Source organism: Enhydra lutris, unplaced genomic scaffold (assembly GCF_002288905.1).
Source record: "Enhydra lutris kenyoni isolate GAN:26980312 unplaced genomic scaffold, ASM228890v2 scaffoldscaffold28, whole genome shotgun sequence".
NCBI lineage: Eukaryota > Metazoa > Chordata > Mammalia > Carnivora > Mustelidae > Enhydra > Enhydra lutris.
Window position 1 is genome coordinate 9,030,138 of NW_019154112.1, and position 20,677 is coordinate 9,050,814.

Genomic DNA, 20,677 nt, shown 5'->3' on the forward strand with positions numbered 1-20,677 from the left:
CATTCCCTATTTAGCTAATTCTCAGGGAGCAGTATCAGTACCTAATGAAAGGATATTCCTTTTCTCTAGGACAGGGAGATCTGACAACATTCATCCAGTGAGATTTCAAAATTACTATGGACCAGTGACTGCAATGAGGCTCTCACTGTCACCTTTTTTTTGAATGGAGTGTTCACTGTGGCTATCCTGTCCCTATTTCACAATTATGTGTTGGGAGATTGTTTGTCATGGGGGAGGATTACACAACTTGTCTCTTAAATTTACAAGGTTTCAGGTCAGGAGAAGCTGCATCTAGAACTGACATAAATCAGAAAATCCTGGACTTTGATTCCATAAATTAATGAGAATTCTAGGATATCTGGGGAAGAGAGATTATTAGAATTAAGGTATTTTGTGTGTGGAAGTCATGTGAGTAATTGTGACCTAGAAGGTGAAGTGTGGCAGACTGCATTATTGTTCCCAATTCCCCACTTTTTTCCACAGCTATCCCATATTCCAAGTCACTATGCAGAACCTCCCAGTAGAATGAAAGAATATTTTTTTCCCCTCATTGATGTTAGACTTACTCATGTGATTTGCTTTGACCAGTACAATGTTTGCAGAAGTACATAAGCAGAGGGTTAAAAGATTCTTGTCTGGTTGGGCTTTGGCACATTTACTCTGCCTTTTACCATGAAAAAACAATGCCTTAGATAGCTTCTGGTCTGAGAAAGATGAAATAAAGGTGAAGTCAACTTAGATCAAATATTCAACTTAAAGCCATACCTTGCTGAGGGCAGTTTAGATCATCAAAATTTCAACTGGCCCTAACCCATGTGTGAGGAAGAAATGCTTCCTGAATGCTCCTGGGGATTAGGTAATCTATTATCCAATATTATTGTGGTAACAGCTAAGAGCTAATTAGTACCAATTCAGGAATCTGAAGAATTATTGAAGGAGTAATAGTTGCTAGAAATTGATTCCAACTTATTTCAGGGGCAATTGTTGGGAAGTTATTGCTACTCAGTACATGTCTACGAATGTCCAAAAAGATCCAGAAAAACTGTGAAACCAACTGACTGCTTCACAGAAAATGACAGGGATATCCTCTGAGAGGGAAGGGGCCCTAAGTACATAAATGCTATCATTAACTTTACATGTGAAAATATTTTATTTAATATTAAGAACAATGTTTTAAAACTATGAAATGAAAATCTTGAACAAAAACTGGAAATTATTACCTCAGAGATGGGCTTGACATTTCCTGCACTTATTATTGCCCTATAAATCTTGGTCAAGATGAAAAGTAGAAATCTCCAATTCATGAGCTAAAAGTGACTCTACGTGAGATGTTACTGCTCAGAACAACTGATGGCTCATCCCTCCTCTGCCCCCATGGCAGGTCATAATGAGACCCCACTGTACTACATACAGAACATGATCCATTCACAGTTAAACACGGATGTTTACATCAGCCCCATTTCAAGAAAGCTTTTCCATGTGTAAGGACTGAATTGTTGTAGTAGTTAACCAGCTGATGAGTATTTTGAAAAGAAACTACTTTTCCTGCAGGCCATGAGTAAGTGTGATCTGAACAGCTTACCCTTAATCAACATGCCACAGAACGTAAGGCCTTCGTTCTGTCTTTACTATTTTTAAAAAAGATTTTATTTATTTATTTGAGAGAGACAGAGAGAGCAAGCATGAGCCGTGGGGAGGGTCAGAGGGAGAGGAAGAAGCAGACTCCCCACGAAGCAGGGAGCTCAGTCCCAGGACTCTGAGGATCATGACCTCTCTTTTTATATCCTATCTCTATCTTAGCTAGGGCTGCTTTGACAAATTATCATAGACTGGGTAGCTTATATAAGAGACATTTATTTCTCATAGTTTTGGAGGCTGGAAGTCCAAGATCAAGGTGTTGGGACATCCAGAGGGCCTGGTTCACAGATGGTCGTCTTCTCACTTTATCCTGATATGGTGGAGAGCAGAGAGCCAGAGGGAACTCTCATGTCTCTTCTCATAAGTGCACTTGATTCCATTCAAGAGTGCTCTACCCATATAACCTGATTATCTCCCAAAGGCCCCACTTCCTAATATCACCACATTGGGGGTTAGGATTTAAACATACATATTTCGGGAGAACATAGTCTGTAACATTCTCTTAATTTTATTCCTCCCTGGTTTTTTTCCCCTTTAATCACAAAACAGAATTAAATTCAGAGAGAAAGAGAGAGAGAGTGTGTGTGTGTATAAAATAACATTTCATAATCTATTCTCTATTGCTTCTTTTTTTTAGGCATGAGGCTAATGCCACAAGCTTTTACTATATTTAGAAAAGAAAAACGTAACTGAAAATAAGAGTAAATCATTCAAAATGAATAAGATTTTAAACACATTATAATTCTTCAATGGCAGCATTTGGACCCACTGCCCAAGCCAGTTTTAACCCAACCAAGATGCTGGAAGGCAGAGCACACCATTGTGCCCATCAGGCCAGTGAGGGCTATGGAGCCCAGGGCTCCCCGACTCCGCTTGCTGGGCTCTCTTGTGTAACAACCATAAGCATAAAGAACTTGTCCAACAATCCAGGCCAAGGCTAGGCCAGAAACTATACCTGGGCGGTAAACACCTCCAACAGCTAGGAAAAATAAGAAGGGTGGTTACACTTTCAATGTGTCCTGGTGGGCGCGCTGAACGTGGTTGAAAAGGTGCCCGTTTTCGGGTCCATGCTGTACATGGTAGGATACTTCACTTGGTACTTCTTTCGGGCCTTGGAAACGCTGATGATTAGATGAGCTACCATTATGAAGCTGGCAGCACAGGTCAGAAACACAAAACCACGTTCCTTAAGAGAGGATAGTCGTGCTGGCTCAGGATCACTGCTGCTCAGCCGCTGCCCACCACACTGCTTTCTAATCACCCTGTCACCTCCCCTTATTTGCAACCCCTGCACTGGCCAGTCACCTTTTGACAAGAATTTTAAAAGATGCCCTGTTTATTTTTAACAGTGAAATTTATGAAAACAAGTAATTTGTTGTGAGAAAGTGACAATATGGAAAACCAGATTTATCCGGAGTTTGTAAATTACCTTTTCTCTGATAAATTTAAGGGATCATGTTATTAAGTTAAAAAAATTATTTATCAAATTTCTTATTTTTTTTAGATTATGTGAGATGAAACCTTTTATATACAATAGATCTATGCATTCTGCATACAAATTACTTAGGAAATAGGGCATTTTTGGAAACTGTACTAAGAGATGACAATGATATATTCATTTTTGTTACATAATAAAATATCTGATAAATTATATCTAATTTTATGAATTGTTTTCACTGTAAAATTCAAATATACTAATATAAATGGGCTTCCTGCTAAGAATAAAGATAAATAGGTTATACTATCTTTGGTAATTAAGAATGATTCTTATAGAAATTAATTTTTCCTCCCACACTTATTAAAGAAAAGTCAAGCCCACCATATATACTACTTTTAAATTAATCAGTGAAATCTGCCCCCCCCAAACCAGCAATCAGTATGATCAATTCAGTTTTGGGAAACATAGAAAAAAATGACTGCTACCTGAACTTCATTAAATATATTGAATTTATATATTTTTGGAATATATACTTATATATTGAGTTGACTATAACTCAGTGTTATTTTGTCACCAACTAGATTACAATATAATTTGATATTATATTAAAAAGACCCTTTGAGAAGATATCATGGTTCCTCTGTTGGATGATTTTTAAAGATATTTGTTTATTTATTTGAGAGAGAGAACATGTGGGGGGAGGGGTAGGAACAGAGGGAGAAGGAGGAAGAGAATCCCAAGCAGACTGAGTTGAGCATGGAGCTAGATGTGGGGCTCCATCCCATGACCCCAAGATCAAGGATCTAAGCAGAAACCAAACCTCTGCCACTCAGGTACCCCTCTGTTAGATGACTTTTTTAAAAACAAATTATGTCTAGGGGAAAAGTAGGGAAATTTTTTTAAGTAAAAATTCATCCTTATTTTAGTATTTAAGAAACCAATTTTAACATATTCTTTAAGATAAGTGGTTACTTTCATAATGGATGAATTAACACATTAGGATTATATTGAGTTGTTTAAATTTGTTAAATATAATCACGTTATAAGGTAAAACAAAACTCGTATTTCTGCTCTGAAATCTATGGTAAATTAAACACTATATTTTCTATTTGGCTTCCAATGCCTCTTTTTAATGAGGGAGAGCCACAGTGAGAGGGCACAGATGGACATTTTGCACAAGCATGAGCTGTTGCTTATTCATGAGTAAAATTACTCTCACCAAGTCTGTAAAGTAGTATGGTTTTCGTTCAGCACTGCCTCTCACTTCTCAGTGATGGCACTCAAGCAGTGTGGCCAAGGGGAACATGGGGCCATAAATCTCTCAACGGGGCAAACATTTTCTGTTTTGTCAGATGAAGTCTCTATTTCTCATTTTAAATTAACTTGTGTGTGTGTGTGTGTGTGTGTGTGTGTGTGTGTAAGACTAGAGTCAGAATGTCTCCTTAGGACAAAATGAACAAATTTCCAAGGCACTGGGTCACTAAGAAAGGTTTCCAGGGAGAGACTGTAACCACTCTGATGTTGTGTAGTCTAGGAAGTGCAGGAAGAGTACACAAAGACTAGACTATCCCACAGGTCATGAGGGAAATTCCCAGTTGCCTTTTAAATCTGATCTCCTAAATTACAAAATTAAGCTTTTGAATAAAAGTGGCCAAAGGAGTAAGAAGAGGAGGTAATCTTTCCTTGCTTTAAAAATAATAAATGACAACGTATGAGGTCTAAGCCATCTATTTAGTACATTTAAATATACTTATTTTTTCTGTATATGAATTAGTTTCATTTTCCCTTCTTGCTTTTCTCTTTTTTAAAGATTTTATTTATTTATTTGACAGAGAGAGAGAGAGAGCACAAGCAGGCAGAGCAGCAGAGGGAGAGGGAGAAGCAGGCTCCCTACTGAGCAGGGAGCCCGATGCGGGGATCCATCCCAGGACCGTGGGATCCTGACCTGAGCTGAAGGCATACACTTAACCGACTGAGCCACCCAGGCGCCCCTCCCATCTTGCTTTTAATGACAAAAAACATTTACTACCAATTTTCCTAGCATTCTTGGATTCATATTTTTTTAGGGATATACAGGTATTTTATATGGCTTAAATAAAAACAAGTAATTCCAAGTCTCTCTAAAATAATTACATGGCAACCAGGAAGAAAATATCTATATAAAATATATAAACATGTATAGATAAAAGACTTGCAAATAAGCCAGAGTTTCTAAATAAGAAATCATGTCAAAAGAAACCCAATTACTTAAAAACCATATTATAACATTAGCAGACAAAGGAAGTGCAGAAAATGTAATAGACCTTAATTTTAGCATAGTCACTTATGAACTCTCATTTGAAAAATGAATTCAAATTAGCTGGGATAGGCAAGTTCTCGTCTGCACTAAAATAGCATGAAGGGTTGTAAAGGGAAGGTAATGATGAATGGCAATGTATTGAATCACAGATTTTTTTTTTTTTTGCAAAAACGGTTCCAAAATCTAATGTATTCAAAGTATTTAAAATACCAAACTATTCATCCAATCACCTGAGATGAAAGAGAGGAAGGAAGGAAGAAAGGGAGAGAGGGAAAGAAGGAGGCAGAGAGGGAAGCAGCCAAGTTTTATGTGTGTCCTGCATATTTTTGTAGTTTGAGCATTAATCCAACAGTAAGCCCTAAAGGCCTATGGGACTCATAGTCTGTAACACATCTGATAACAAAGCATAATATATTAGACACATACCAAATTTTCTTCCCCTCATTTCTCATATTTTTGTCATATATAAAGTAACAGGAATATCAAGATTAATTACAGAATAAAGACAAGTAAAAATTGCCATTAGCAATGGTTAACATGTACTCAACTCTCATCATGTTCTGGGTGCTAAGATTTAAACTGGTCATTCTACTTAATCCTGAAATCAGTTCTAAGAGGGAAAGACTATTATTATTCACATTCTACAGATGAAGAAAACTCAATTTCTTTTCTATTAAGACAGCCAGTAAATTGTGAAGCTAAAACTGAAACAATGTCTTCCAAAATCGTGCTCCTTTCATTATATCACTTCACTAGTATTATTATTGTTATTTGTTGTTATAATTATTATCATGCTTCTGTTTATGGAGTTAACAGACAGGGAAACAAAAACACAAATGTAAGCAATACGGTTGAAGAGCTCTGCAAGAGAATAATCAGGGGTGCCTGGGTGGCTCAGTTGGTTAAGCATCTGTCTTCAGCTCAGGTCATGATCTCAGGGTCCTGGGTTCGAGCCCCACATCAGGTTCCCTCCTCAGCAGGGAGTCTGCCTCTCTTTCTCTCCTGCTCCTCCCCTCTGCTCATTCTCTCTCTCTCTAATAAATAAATAACATCTTTTTTTTAAAAAAAAGATAATAATCAGAGATATGCTGAACGACAATTCATATAATCACCAACATATATCCAGTCCTTACTTTGAATGATCCACCATGCAATTCACTTTCATGTGAAGCATCTCTAGACTTCATGAGCTGAGGAGGTTGACAGAAACGAAGACACTGAGACTAGGGGGAGTTAAGAAACTTCTCTAAGGCTGTTGTGGTAGAATCAGGATCTAAATTTAGGAGTTCTGATTTGAGAGATTTTGTGCTTACCCATTCCTGGATGGCGGTTTCCATTACTGTATGTACAATACATTGCACAGGTCCTGGTTGCCTTAGAACATCAGAGAAGGGGAAATCACTCCCTCCTGACAGACAGAAGGAGAACAACAACAAAAAGAGCCTGTCTTCATTTCTGCAAAGAAGACATCCAGATGGCCAACAGACACATGAAAAAGTGCTCCACATCACTCGGCATCAGGGAAATACAAATCAAAACCACAATGAGATATCACCTCACACCAGTCAGAATGGCTAAAATTAACAAGTCAGGAAATGACAGATGCTGGCGAGCATGCGGAGAAAGGGGAACCCTCCTACACTGTTGGTGGGAATGCAAGCTGGTGCAACCACTCTGGAAAACAGCATGGAGGTTCCTCAAAATGTTGAAAATAGAACTACCCTATGACCCAGCAATTGCACTGCTGGGTATTTACCCTAAAGATACGAACGTAGTGATCCGAAGGGGCACGTGCACCCGAATGTTTATAGCAGCAATGTCTACAATAGCCAAATTATGGAAAGAACCTAGATGTCCATCAACAGACGAATGGATAAAGAAGATGTGGTATATATACACAATGGAATACTATGCAGCCATCAAAATAAATGAAATCTTGCCATTTGCGACGACGTGGATGGAACTAGAAGGTATCATGCTTAGCGAAATAAGTCAGTCGGAGAAGGACAACTATCATATGATCTCCCTGATATGAGGGAGAGGAGATGCAACATGGGGGGTTAAGGGGGTAGGAGAAGAGTAAATGAAACAAGATGGGATTGGGAGGGAGACAAACCATAAGTGACTCTTAATCTCACAAAACAAACTGAGGGTTGATGGGGGGAGGGGGGTTGGGAGAGGGGGGGTGGGATTATGGACATTGGGGAGGGTATGTGCTATGGTGAGTGCTGTGAAGTGTGTAAACCTGGCGATTCACAGACCTGTACCCCTGGGAATAAAAATATATTATATGTTTATAAAAAATAAAATTTAAAAATAAAATTAAAAAAAAAAAAAAGAGCCTGTCTGGTAGGTAGAAACTGAGCACAGCTCAGAGATAAGAAAGCATAAGCTAAGACCAGATTCAGGGAGCATGCAAGAACCAGTGAGAGAGGAGCTCAGGACCAGAAAAGACAGGTGGTTGGAGAAAAACCAAGGTACTAGTTTTCTATTGCTGCTGCAACAAATTACTGTTAAGTATGTTGGATTAAAACAGCACAAATCTAGTATCTTATGGTTCTAGAGATCGGAATTCCAAAATCACTCTCACTGGGCTAAAGTCAAGGTGTCAGCAGGACTGGTTCCTTCTGGAGACTGGGGGGTGGGATTTTTTTCCTTTCCCCTCTCAGCTACTAGAAGTTACATGCCTTCCTTGGCTCAGGACCCCCTTCCTGCCATCACTCCAGTCTCCTGCTTCTATCTTCACATACTATCTGATCCTCCTGCTCTTCTTATACAGACCATCAGGCTTACATGGGCTCACCTCAATAGCCAGGATAATGTCCATCACACAATCCTTAATTTAAGCACATCTACAAAATTCCTTTGCCACAGACTAAGGAACCCTATATCCAGATTCTGGATATTAGCACATGTACATCTTTTGGAAGACATTTTCCAGCCTGTCACAAGACTAAATAGGGAAGTTCACACAACCTGACAGTGAATGACCCTGCTTGCCAAACTGGAAATTAGCGAGTACTAAAGATTATTTAAACAAGGACATAGAATAATGAAAATAATATTTTAAGCTGAGTAATCTGGCATTTAGAATAATTCATCTAGGGACACCTGGGTGGCTCAGTTGGTTGGGTTTGGACTCTTGGTTTCAGTTTAGGTTATGATCTTGGGGTAGTGGGATCAAGCCCCAAATGGGTTCTGTGCCTAGGGTGGAGTTTGCTTGGGAATCTCTTCCTCTCCCTACTCGCGTGTGTGCATGTGCACACACGTGTGCACGCACACACACGCACACACATGCTCACACACACACACTCTCTCAAATAAATAATCTAAAAAAACCTGATCTATCCACAGTAGTGGTTCTCAACAATTAGAATGTATGAAAATCATACCTTGAGTTTGTTCTAAAATAGAGATTCCTGGGCCGTTTCATCATTAGAGATTCACATTCATCAGTCTATTGTAGAGCTTGGGAATCTTCCCTTTTTAAAGCCCACCCCCTCGAGTGGTTCTTATGCAAGTGATCTAAGATCAGGCTTTGAGAAATGTTGGTCTGTGACACTTAAATGCCTTTGTAAATATACTTACTTCTTTGCAACTCCCAGCAGAGACTCAGACCTGCATTAAAAAACAAACTATGAAAATCAAATGCACACTTTAAACCTATTTATAAACTTATTCATTTGTAGGACTTATCAAAAACCTACAATAATTGCCATATAACAAAAAGTTATTATTTTAAGCATAAAAGGAAAAAAGGTACTTTTTTTAGATAAAGGAGAAGAAGACATCTGATAATTGTTGTACATTTCTCTTACTGGACACCTACTAGGGGTCCAGCACTGTTCTCAGCACCATATAGTAATCAATTCACTTAACTCTCACTCCATGGTTATTAGTATAATCTCCATTTTGCAGATGAGAAAACTAACATTTAGAGGGATTAAGTAGCTTATCCAATATCACAGCCACAAAATGACAGAACTTGTATTTGGTCATTGTCTACCTGGTTTCTAAATTCATACACTTCCTACTTTGCTGCTTTATTCTCTGCAAGACACTAACCCATAGGATAGTAACTACCATACTCCTAAGGTAAATATAAAATCTACAGTCATTTAGTAGATACACCCGATTCTAGGAAGAAGAAATAGGAGTAGAGAGAGGGAGAAGCAATGAACTAAGAACCAGAGGTTGGGGTTTTATCCTGGCTCTAGGCCCACTATCTCTGGGACCTTGAACATAGCCCTTAATTTTCACAGTCTACTATAGTTTCCTGATCTGAAAACAAAATGACCAGACAAAATAATATCTAATATTCTCACTGTTTTACACTTCCAGGAGTTTTATGATTATAGCAATTAATGAATCACATCAAATATCACATATCGCTCCACACTGATTTGATCATCCTTTTCTTGAAAAAGGATTTCTGTGTATTAGCAGAAACCTCTTTGGCTGAAAAATGGCTAAATAAGAAAGAAATTGAAGAAAATTACATGCTTATACCTTGCCTATACTCTGTAGGAACAAAGGGAAAAGAAAATATCCTTTAATACTTACTCCAAGGATACAGCAACACGAATAACATGACATAGCTATGTCAAGGAGGAAGCAAAAAAATTTCTCAGAAGAGGCAACAATTAATTTGATAGATTCAGAAACTTAGGTGAATGCACAGGAATCCTTCCCTAGGCGTCTTGTCATTTCTCATTTTAGATAAAATGTGAAAAAGTATCCATTCCATGACAGATTAAAAGCAGCAAACTTAGCAGAAGGTTAAGTGAGCTGTGCACTCACTTGGATAGCAGTAAAAGGCAACAGAGAAGATAGTAAAACTATAAAAAGTAGACACAATGACTCAAAAGCACAGGTTCTAAAGCTTCTTCATATGGGACAAAGGACACTCCAGAGGCTGAATGGCAGAATGATTGTGAGCACTGCCTTGGGTGCTAGACAATAGATGTCTTTGGATCATGTCTCTACCATTGACTCAACACTGACTGAGTCACCACCAGATTTAGTTCTATACCAGGCATAGGAAGGATGGGAATTATGAGGACTATGAGATTCTTGCCACATCCTTCAGTGGTCTGGGACAATGGTGATAGATTCTGGCTGTATGCCCTAAAGCCAGGAGGGTCCAAGTTGAGGGGGTCTGTCCCTGAGGAAGTCTCTTGGGAGAGGCCTAGGGAATAGCTGGCAGCACTAGAGGGTTCTGGAGATGATGCTGGCACAGTAACACTGTGCTGTCCAATCTCTAAGGAATTGTTCAAGGAAGCAAGGGAATAACCCAGACAAGAGAGGAACCCATGAGAACTACCCAGAAAGGCCCACAGGGCCATCACTGGCAAGAAAAGACACCATCTTCAGAGAAGGACCTCTAAGCAGGATGCCACAAAGTTGTAACATTTAAAGCATGTCTGGCTTTGAAGTCGCACAGACTTGGTTTTGAATCCTGACTTGGCTTGGGCGTTCGGTACCCAGATTTTTCACCAGCAAAATATCTGTCTCATCTCATTGGGGTAAGAATTGAGTGAAATGGTGCTGGTATAAAACCGGTCTTTAGTCACATAAAATTTTTTATTCTTTTGTTTTTCATGACCTAAGAAGTTTGGGTCTTACGCAGAGGAACCTACAAGAGGAGGGGTTTCCAAGCAGGGTTATATTTGGAAGCAGCAGGTAGACTGGAACTGCCAGGGATGCCTGATGTCTAGAGAAATCTCTGCCTCTGTCCTCCATTTCAATGTCCTTCATCTTTGGGGAAGCGAGACCATATTAGTCTTTCAAAATACTTCTCCAAGGGAAGAAAGAATAACACTTTTCCATCAGAAACCTAGCATAGTAGGGGTCTAAAAATCTGAGTGGAGTTCAGATACCTGCTGGTACAGGGCAAAATTCCAATTTTTCCACCTAGATTGCATGTTTTAAGGGAGTGCAATTATGTTTTGTTCATCTTTGCATGCCTCACAGATCCAAACAAACAGTAGATGTTCAACAGTTTTTGAATGAATGAATGAATGAATGAATGCCCTTACCCCCCGATCCCAGTAGTATCTCTTTTTTTTTTCCAACTGACTATATTTTACATCCATGTTTCAACTACTTCTTAGAAGCTATTTTTAGAAAACAAAGCTAGAATATTTTTACATTTCAATACAAAAAGAACAACTGATGAAATACTAGCAATTACAAAGGCAGGCCTAAAATCGGACTTATACTGGGGAGTGGGAGAAACTGTCATTTTTTTTTTTGGTCCTTCCTGTCTGGGTACCCCTCAAATATGTGAAAGGATTTCAAATAAGACCACAAGAAGGAGCAGAAGGGAACAATCTCAAGACCTGGCTTAGCTCCCAAATCTTCAAGTGAAAAGCAAGATAAAGATAAGGCAGCTGCTGCTGAATGCCACCAACTGCTGATAGAAAAGTGGCAAGCAGAGTAGGCAGACCAGCAAAGGATGAGGCCCACGTTCGCAACATAAGTATTCAAAGTCTCTTAGAGATCAGTTCATAGGAGCTCTTTCATAAGATCATGGCTATCAAAAGGAATTTAGAAAAAAAGCAAATGCTGGCTGCCAGGGCAACCTCAGTTTCTCAGGGATGCTCCTCAAGGGAAATCTTTAGCAATATAAAGCAAGGAAGCAGGCTCTTCAGGGATCCTAACCAAAGCCAATTAGTAAAACATACAGGTACTCTAAGCATGATGCATCATGTATGTTTTGGGGTGGCTGTAGGGACTGGAAGAGGTATACAGATAAAACACAGTCTTTGCCCTCTCGAGATTTATGGGTAGTGATTGGCAGTGTGATAATTTTTAAGAAAGAGAGTCATGCGAGGTCATGCTAGGAGCAACTCCAAGGCAGGATTCTACCTACTGTTGGTACTACTGACTGTAAAAGCTAAGTGAATATGTACCAAACAAAAGGTCTTCTAATTTTTTTCAAATACCTTCTTAGTACGAGGCGTATTTTTTATGTTTTTAGAGAAACTCATTCATGAGTGCATGAATACAAGTATTCACCCAGTTTTTATTTCTGTGGTTTAAATGCACATTAAAATATCTAGAGGCAGCCTCATGGAGATGGATTCTAAGTTAAGGACTCAGGTGATGCTGTGTGCATCACTCTTTTAGTATGTGGCCAATGCTAAGTTATAAAAAGCCCAAAGCCTGTAGTCTTTATCAAAGATTATACCAAAAATAAGTGTTCCTATACTAACATTTCACATGTGTTATTTTCTAAAAGCATATGTCATCCAAGAATGATTTCCCAATGAAGATATTATTTGTTAACTCCTGGGAAGTTCAAGGTGGTCAACCATTCATCTTAAGCAAACCATTACAACACTGGTAAAACAACATAGGTGTTTAGTCATCCAGATTGTCTATATTTGCCCAAACTGAGTAAGCAGCACTCTTTTTTGTGATACAGTTTATGGAGCTCACCAAATTATACCAGCGAGACCTCAGTACACTGGGATCATTACTCACATTTTATCAATCATCAGAAACAATGCTTAAAAATACATTATAGTATCTTCAAGAATCATCATTCGCCCCCATTAAAATGCAAACTCCATGGGACCTCTACTTTGTTTATAACTATTTTCCCAGTCCCTAGGTCACTCTTCGGCTTATAGTAGGTGTTTAATAAAGTGTTGATAAAATTGCAGAAATGAATTTAAATTGCTGCTTTGAGATGGCCCTGGGGAAACAGTGGCTAAAGTAGAACAAGAGATTTACATGTTCTATGAATAAGCATCCCTGCAATCCCTTCTCTAAAGATTGCTTTTGTTAAGTACGCTTTTCTCTTGTCTCACCAAAGTTGAACATGTCTTTCAAATAACATTTTTAGAAGGTGTAAAAATGACAAGGTGTCTGATATCTGACATCCCCTCAGCAGATAGTAACTGAACTCCTATTATATACTGGATATTATGACAGCCATAAACCAGCAAACCAAACAGATGTGGTCTTATTTGTGTCATAAAAATGTGAAAATCAATTTAATCTTTGGCTATAGATCCATAGTTTACAGAATGTGGTGTCCAGAACTGATTCGCAAAGAGTAAAGCTTCTACTGGGATTAACAATTAAAGACCAGAGAGAGGCCTCTAAAGTAGGGATTTACCTGCTGCTGAAAAGCCAAATGAATATTCAATCAAGCAAAACAAAAACAAAGACAAACCAAAAAACACAAAAAAACCCAACTTAACATAAAGGGAAACATTTTAAATGTCTCCTTGATACTAAGAATAGTTTTTCATACTATTACGGTAGTACATTCTTAAGTAAACAAATGAATAAAAACATGGCTGCACAAACATACCGTAACTTATAAACCCAAATAATCTATTTCCTTTATAAAACAGTTACTCTGTGAAGTTACACATTTATTCTCACGAGCAGAATTTTAAGTATTTCAAAACTACTTTTCAATTACCTTTGGAACTGTGTCCCATTCTTTTAAATATATTTCAAGAATGAATTTTATTTTGGGAGGCTGTAAAAGGATATTTGGGGTCCCTTTTGATAAACAATATAAATAATCAAGGTGGGCGATGGCATTTAGGTTAAGAACAAGATGCAACTGTAACATATTAGTTTTTTTTTTTTTTTTTTAAATGTGAGGGGCACCTGGGTGGCTCAGTTGGTTGATCATCTGCCTTCGGCTTGGGCCATGATCCCAGGGTCCTGGAATTGAGCCCCGCATCAGGCTCCCTGCTCAGCAAAGAGTCTGCTTCTCTTCTCTCTCTGGCTGTCCCTCTGTCTGCCGCTCTGCCTGCTTGTGCTCTATCAAATAAATTAATAAAAATCTTTAAAAAAAAAAGAAAAAATTTTATGTGGTTCATAACTTGGTTATAAAGGCAACTCCAAAAGAAGAGCTCTGAAATAATTTTGAACAATAGCAATATCTTTTGAGTAACTAGAAAATATTATGGTAGCAATTGTTAAGATCAAATCCAACTGTGTTATTGAAATGTATGTATTTTTGAATCTCAATATCTTATCCTTAAAGATGCAGTCCTAAAAGAATAACTTTATTTCTTCACCTTACTATTATTATATTATTATTTCTCTAAAGAAATCAGACATAGTACATTGCTACAAACCTTTCAAAATCACGTTTAGAAGTGAAACATTATTTTAATAACAGCTCAATCCGCAAGCCAATAAAATGTATGAAAATTTAAAATATAATAGGAACTATGTCCCCCAGACAGTCTATAGGAAAGGAAGAATTAACCCTAATTAACCCATATTCAATCTGATCTAGTTCTTTATTTTTTTTTTTTATTTTTTTAAAGGTTTTATTTATTTATCTGACAGAGATCACAAGCAGGCAGAGAGGCAGGCAGAGAGAGAGGAGGAAGCAGGCTCCCCTCGGAGCAGAGAGCCCGATGCGGGGCTCGATCCCAGGACCCTGGGATCACGACCTGAGCCAAAGGCAGAGGCTTTAACCCACTGAGCCACCCAGGCGCCCCTGATCTAGTTCTTTAAATTCAACTTAGACTCCCCCCACCCACCAACCAATTCTTTACATCACTTCCTTTAATTTTTAGGTATTTCTTACAAATAGACATATGTAGTTTGTTATCTATTTGCTTATGCAAATCCCCAATAAGCTTCTTGATACTTAAATATCATTTAAGAGTTCTTTAGAACAGAGGTTTCATTTATTAGGTGACATTCATAAAATTATTATTGTAAGTTATTATATATATGCTAATATACTTTATCTTATTTTTTAGAAGATTTTTATTTATTTATTTATTTGACAGAGAGAGAGAGAGCACAAGTAGGCAGAGCGACAGGCAGAGGGAAAGGGAGAAGCAGGCTCTCCACTGAGCAGGGAACCTGAGGCAGGGTTCAACCCCAAAACTCTGAGATCATGACTTGAGCCAAAGGCAGATGCTTAACTCCTGAGCCACCCTGGCGCCCCAAAGTACTTTCTTTAAATATGTGCACATATGTTATAAAAATGTTTGCATTAAATAAAAGATCAGAAAAGACATGGAAAGTTTAAGATAGCAAAAGTTTTAAATTTGAGCACTATTATGTGAGAATATTAAAATGAATTTATAAGCTATCTTTTAATGTGTTATAAATCACATGACATGCTTCCTATATGAAAATTATCTATTTTTCAAGACTTAAAAAAAAACAAAATCCACTGCATTATTTTTTCTATGATACACATAATGTTTCTGGATGTGGACTCTAATGTTATAAGACAAATGTTCTTGCTGTATTTCATCCTTAACAAATTGTACAATAGTTCTCAATGATGTAAAATAGGTGCTCAATTATGATCTCAAATATATTTTCATGATTTTACATGTAACAATATAAAAGTAATTATTCCAAAAGCATCAATCATGAACTTTTAAATTTTGATATGTGCTATAGAGGAAAATTATTTTTAGATAAAAAATTTCTCAAGACTCAAAAAATTTCGACATGTTACTTTAAAAATATTTTTTAAATGTCATCTTATAATTGATTCCCCCTTTTTTAATTTGGATGTGTCTGTATTTCAAAGTAAGCAGTTCTGTAGGATAAATAAATACTGGAGATCAGTTTAGTGCCTATAATTAACAACACACCATTGTGTTCTAAAAATTTGCTGAGAGTAAATCTTAGGTGCTCTCCCCCCACACACACACAGACACAGAAAAGGTAACTATGTGAGGAGATGGATATGTTAATTATAGTATTCATTTCACTATGTATATATGTATATCAAAACACCATGTTATACATCTTAAATATATACTTTTTGATCTAAAAACAATTTATTTAGCAATACTTTATTTTATGTGGATTATTTGATAGGAATAAGTTAGGTACTGTACTCTGAAACTATTTGGTTCAACTTCACAAAATCTGATTAACAAAATCTGAAGGAAAAGAAATCTTGAATATCTGTTGTTCATGAGATCTCTTTTTTAAATTGAAATCTAGTTGACATATGATATAGTACTTGTTTCAGGTGTACAACATAGTGACTCAACATTTCTATGCATTACAAAATGATCACCAAGATAAATCTAGCTACCATGTGTCACCACACAAAGTTGTTACATATTATTAACTGTATTTCCTATAAAACTATGGAATGCTTCACAAATTTGCATACCAAACTTGTGCATGCTGACTTTTCTGTATCATTCTAATTTTAGTACATATGCTGCTGAAGTGAGTACAAACATACATAATTTTTATTTAAAAAAGTCAGAAAAGTCAACTACGTACACTATTGAGCCAGTACATGGTCTCAGCTAGGAAGAGGGTCTATCCTCTTTACATTTTAGTGAGGTACCAAAGAGGCTCACTACCATGTGAGGGCAGGAGCTGATCTCAGCAAAACGTAGAATAGGCTTCTGCTCATCACCCATTTCATTCTATGCTTCAGGTTCTTATCTGAACCTTTATACCAAGAAGTCTTTGTTATAATCAAAGGGCAAACATTTACTGAAAGCCTGCAGTTTACAAGATTATAATTGTGATTAATAGCCAAAATCTGCAAGGTGAACACCAGAGCCTCAAGGGATTTAGCCTGGGGATTTGGGACAGGTTGGGAGTACCTGGTTGTATTGTGAACACACCGAGATACTGGCCGCTTTGTGTGACACCAGCACCCCATGTGTTCTTTAATGATCTCACTGTTAGGTCCAGAGATGGGAGTTAATCTTCACACCCACCCTGCAGTGACATGCCTGAAATAGGCCACGTTAGGGAGGAATCACACTCTCACTTAGCTCAGTCCAATTAAAGAAATATTCACTGGTAAATAATTTGGCAAATACTTGTCATAAAACATATTTAACATCAATTTTGGCCCCAATAGAAAGACAACTATTTAATGATAGGAACAAATACTATGTTATTTAGCTAAATTGTATAATTTTAGAACTTTTGCCTATACTTAAAAAGTTCCATCTAATTTACAAAAGCAATTAATCTGCTCACAGAGACTGTATTTTTCCTCTTTGTAACATTTATTTGTGTTTGCCCATTTCCTTTATTATCTCCTATTAGAAAACTTTCTAGCACTAATTTGTTTATTCTAAATATGATGGCAAAAATCTATCAGATTTATTGCCCAGACTCCCTGGTGCCCATGAATATGATTCTCAGGATATTAAGGGGAAATCAAGTTTTTGCTATTTTTGAACTGCCTTGACAATAGCAGTATCATTTAGAAACTGACGGAAATTAGCCAGTGTATGGCGTTCTGACATATATCAGTGGACAATTAAGCTCTGAATCTGATGGTCATTAGTGAAATCACAGTAGCTACCAAATAATGCCCAAGGTTAACACTATCATATTTATGACAAAAGGGGATTTTATGTAACCACACAGTATCAGGCATAAAGTACACAAGCAACTGCTTCTGAGCTATGTCAGAGAAAAAAAGGGAAGCAAAGTATTCAACTAGATTGCACAGGACATTCTACAAGGGTCCTGTTCAGTTTAGTGGAGGATCCATTTTGATTTTGAACTCTAAAGATTGTGTAAGCTATTAAAAGCTTCTCATGCGACAGCTCAAGGATTGAGAAGTTTAGAGAAACTGAGCACAGCAGTCATTATAGTGCTTACACAATCGTCGCTAGCACTTTCTAGAACATACTGGAGGTAATCTAGGAACTCTTTAGAAATACATTATCTGATATGAACTTGAACTCTCAGATAGGTAGAGAAAATAAGGCTTAGTAATAAGAGGCCTTCAACAAACAAACCAAAAAAAGGGGCTCACGAGGAGCATATGTATGTCTTTAAGGTGCTCAGAACCTACTCCACAGCAGATGTAAGTGCACTTATAGAGGAATAAAGGAAGTCTGTGAGCAAACAGAAAAGATTTAATTCTTCCTGTGGTAGTGGACAAGGGCTCACGGGTGAGCAGATATTTGAGTTAGGAGTCTAAGAATGCATAGGATTATATCACGTATGCAAAGGGAAAGAGGAACTCATTCCAGTTAGAGGGATGCGATGAAGAAAGACACAACTCAGGATGGAAGTGCATGCCCCTTCTGGAAACAACACAGGAGGTACATAGAATGTTTGTATTTAGGGTCATAGGAAGGATGTTTGAGAATATCATTTAAGGGATTAAGTTTTACTCACTGTAAATGGGAAGCCTTTGAACATCTTTGAGAAGGACAGTGATATGAGCATATCTAGTCTTTAAACCCTTTTGTAAGACAAAGACCTCCATTTGGCCTTAGACTATTCCTTGAGCTTAGAATGAACACTTAAAAAAACTTAATCAACGTTTATTTATTAAATAATATTCACATTTACTTAGGTGTGGAATATATGGAATATGTAATATTGACTGGACAAACAGGAGACTAGAGGCACCAGAAGACATTAGAAGGCATTGCAATTGTCAGGAAGAGGGAGTTATCCAATGAACGAGGACAGGGGTCAAGTGGTTTGGAAGGTGGATATAAAAACATTATAAAGGAATTATAAAGGCAAAATTTATAGAACTTGGTGATTGGTTGCATATCTGAAGGAGTGAGGTGTTTGATAACTCAAAGGAGCAGGCAGAAGTGACAGGAAAGGCCTCGAGGAAAAGGAGGTATGAGGTTGTGGTAGGAGTAGAAAATAAAAAAGAAGGGTGTCTGGGATACCATGAGTTCACAGCACCCTTGGATCTTTATGTGGAAACATCTAATGTAGGGTTGACACTTAGGATAAGACAATTAAAGATGTTAAGCAAAAATGTTTGCCTGGATTTCAAATGTGTGACTTGATATCAGGAACTGGATTTCATACCAAACTGCCAACTCAGCCAGCCTTTTATATCTACCTCCACCAAAAGGCTGTAGCATCTACTTATTTATTCCTTCCATAAATACTACTGAGTTCCTACAATATGTCAGGCATAGTTTTGAGTTTGAGGACGCAGCAAACATGAGAGAGACAATGTTCTTGTTCTCATGTAGATTATCCTCCAAGAGAAGATAATCCAAGACCAAATAAAGTAATAAATATATAATAAAATTTCAAGTAGGATAAGTGTACTGAAGAAAAATAAAGCATGGAGAAAGAAGGAAAAGTAGTCCTTAAACTAAATATTTACAGTCTACAGTTGACATCTAAACCAAGGACAATTAATGACTTCTCTCCTTATTCTTTCCATTGCAGATAGTAACATGTAAAAGTCGAGTGGGTTATCTACCTCAAGGAAGAGGCCATTCAGATGAAATGGAGAGGCAGGATTTTCTACTGAATATTCTCGATCTCTAAATTGAGGTCTATAACCCCAATTTGGCTATAAGAAAACTACGCTCATTAGTACGAGAAATGTCCCCAGAGGATTCCATATAGCTCTTCTGCAAGGCAGAGAATCTTATGTGAGAATAGCTAGGATTAGACAAATTATACTCACGACCTTGGAAATTAATTAATTAATTAGTCAGTCTATCTTTTTTTGTGGATGGTACACAGGTGGTGAAATAAAATAATTTTTATCATTTCTTCAAATCTTAATAATGACTCATCATGTGGTTATGCAGGAAGCTAGGAAAGTCTTTGTTATGCAGAGTATAGGGAAGCATGGAGTGAAATAAAAAGAGGGAGGGAAGGAGATATAGTAAGGCAAAAAGTGGTTGAGCTTTTATCCAGACAGAAGACTTGAAGTGAACTTGTCAAGAAAAGCTATTGGTGTTCTATTATTTGAATTCATTATTTGCAAGTGTTGTTAAGATCATAATTTTATGCAAAGCATGATGATGTAATTATATACACACCCATGCTGGGAATGTGTCGGAGATGTGGTTCTAAGAGACTGTTATTATCTGAGGTAAATCTTGCACATAAGCAATCAAATCTTCTTTGATTCAAAGATTGACAAGAGTGATAAATAAATTCAAGTATTTTAAAGCCCTCCTAGCCATTAGGATTCAGAAGTACTCATTCATAGGCTAGACTTGCTGCTGCATGCCACTCACTCCAGGGGATGAACTCATTTTTCTTCTTGAAGCACTCTTTTCCCCTGGCTTCATGTACCTCAGATTTGACTGATTTTCTTCCTGTCTCTGAGTGTTCCTTTGCTGTTTCTCTGTAAGTTCTACCCAGTCTGTGAACGTTGTCATTCTTCAAGGTTTCATTCTAGACCTGTTTCTCTTTTCATATCACATGATCTCCCTAGATAATCCACCCATTCATTCTTTTTTTTTTTTTAAAGAATTTACTTATTTATTTGACAGAGAGAAATCATAAGTAGGCAGAGAGACAGGCAGAGAGAGGAGGGAAGCAGGCTCCCCACTGAGCAGAGAGCCCTACATGGA

General features: G+C 37.5%; 1 protein-coding gene and 1 pseudogene across 6 annotated transcripts in view; both read right to left on the reverse strand.

The window, feature by feature from the left end:
- LOC111152345 (potassium voltage-gated channel subfamily Q member 5) overlaps nucleotides 1-20,677 on the reverse strand; it is a 530,797-nt gene that overhangs the window by 422,499 nt on the left and 87,621 nt on the right. The window lies entirely within an intron of this gene.
- LOC111152230 lies at nucleotides 2,274-10,720 on the reverse strand (annotated as a pseudogene). The gene is made up of 2 exons (XR_002640911.1): nucleotides 10,408-10,720; nucleotides 2,274-2,943 (listed from the first exon to the last, which is right to left on the reverse strand). The product of XR_002640911.1 is annotated as a microsomal glutathione S-transferase 3 pseudogene (transcript).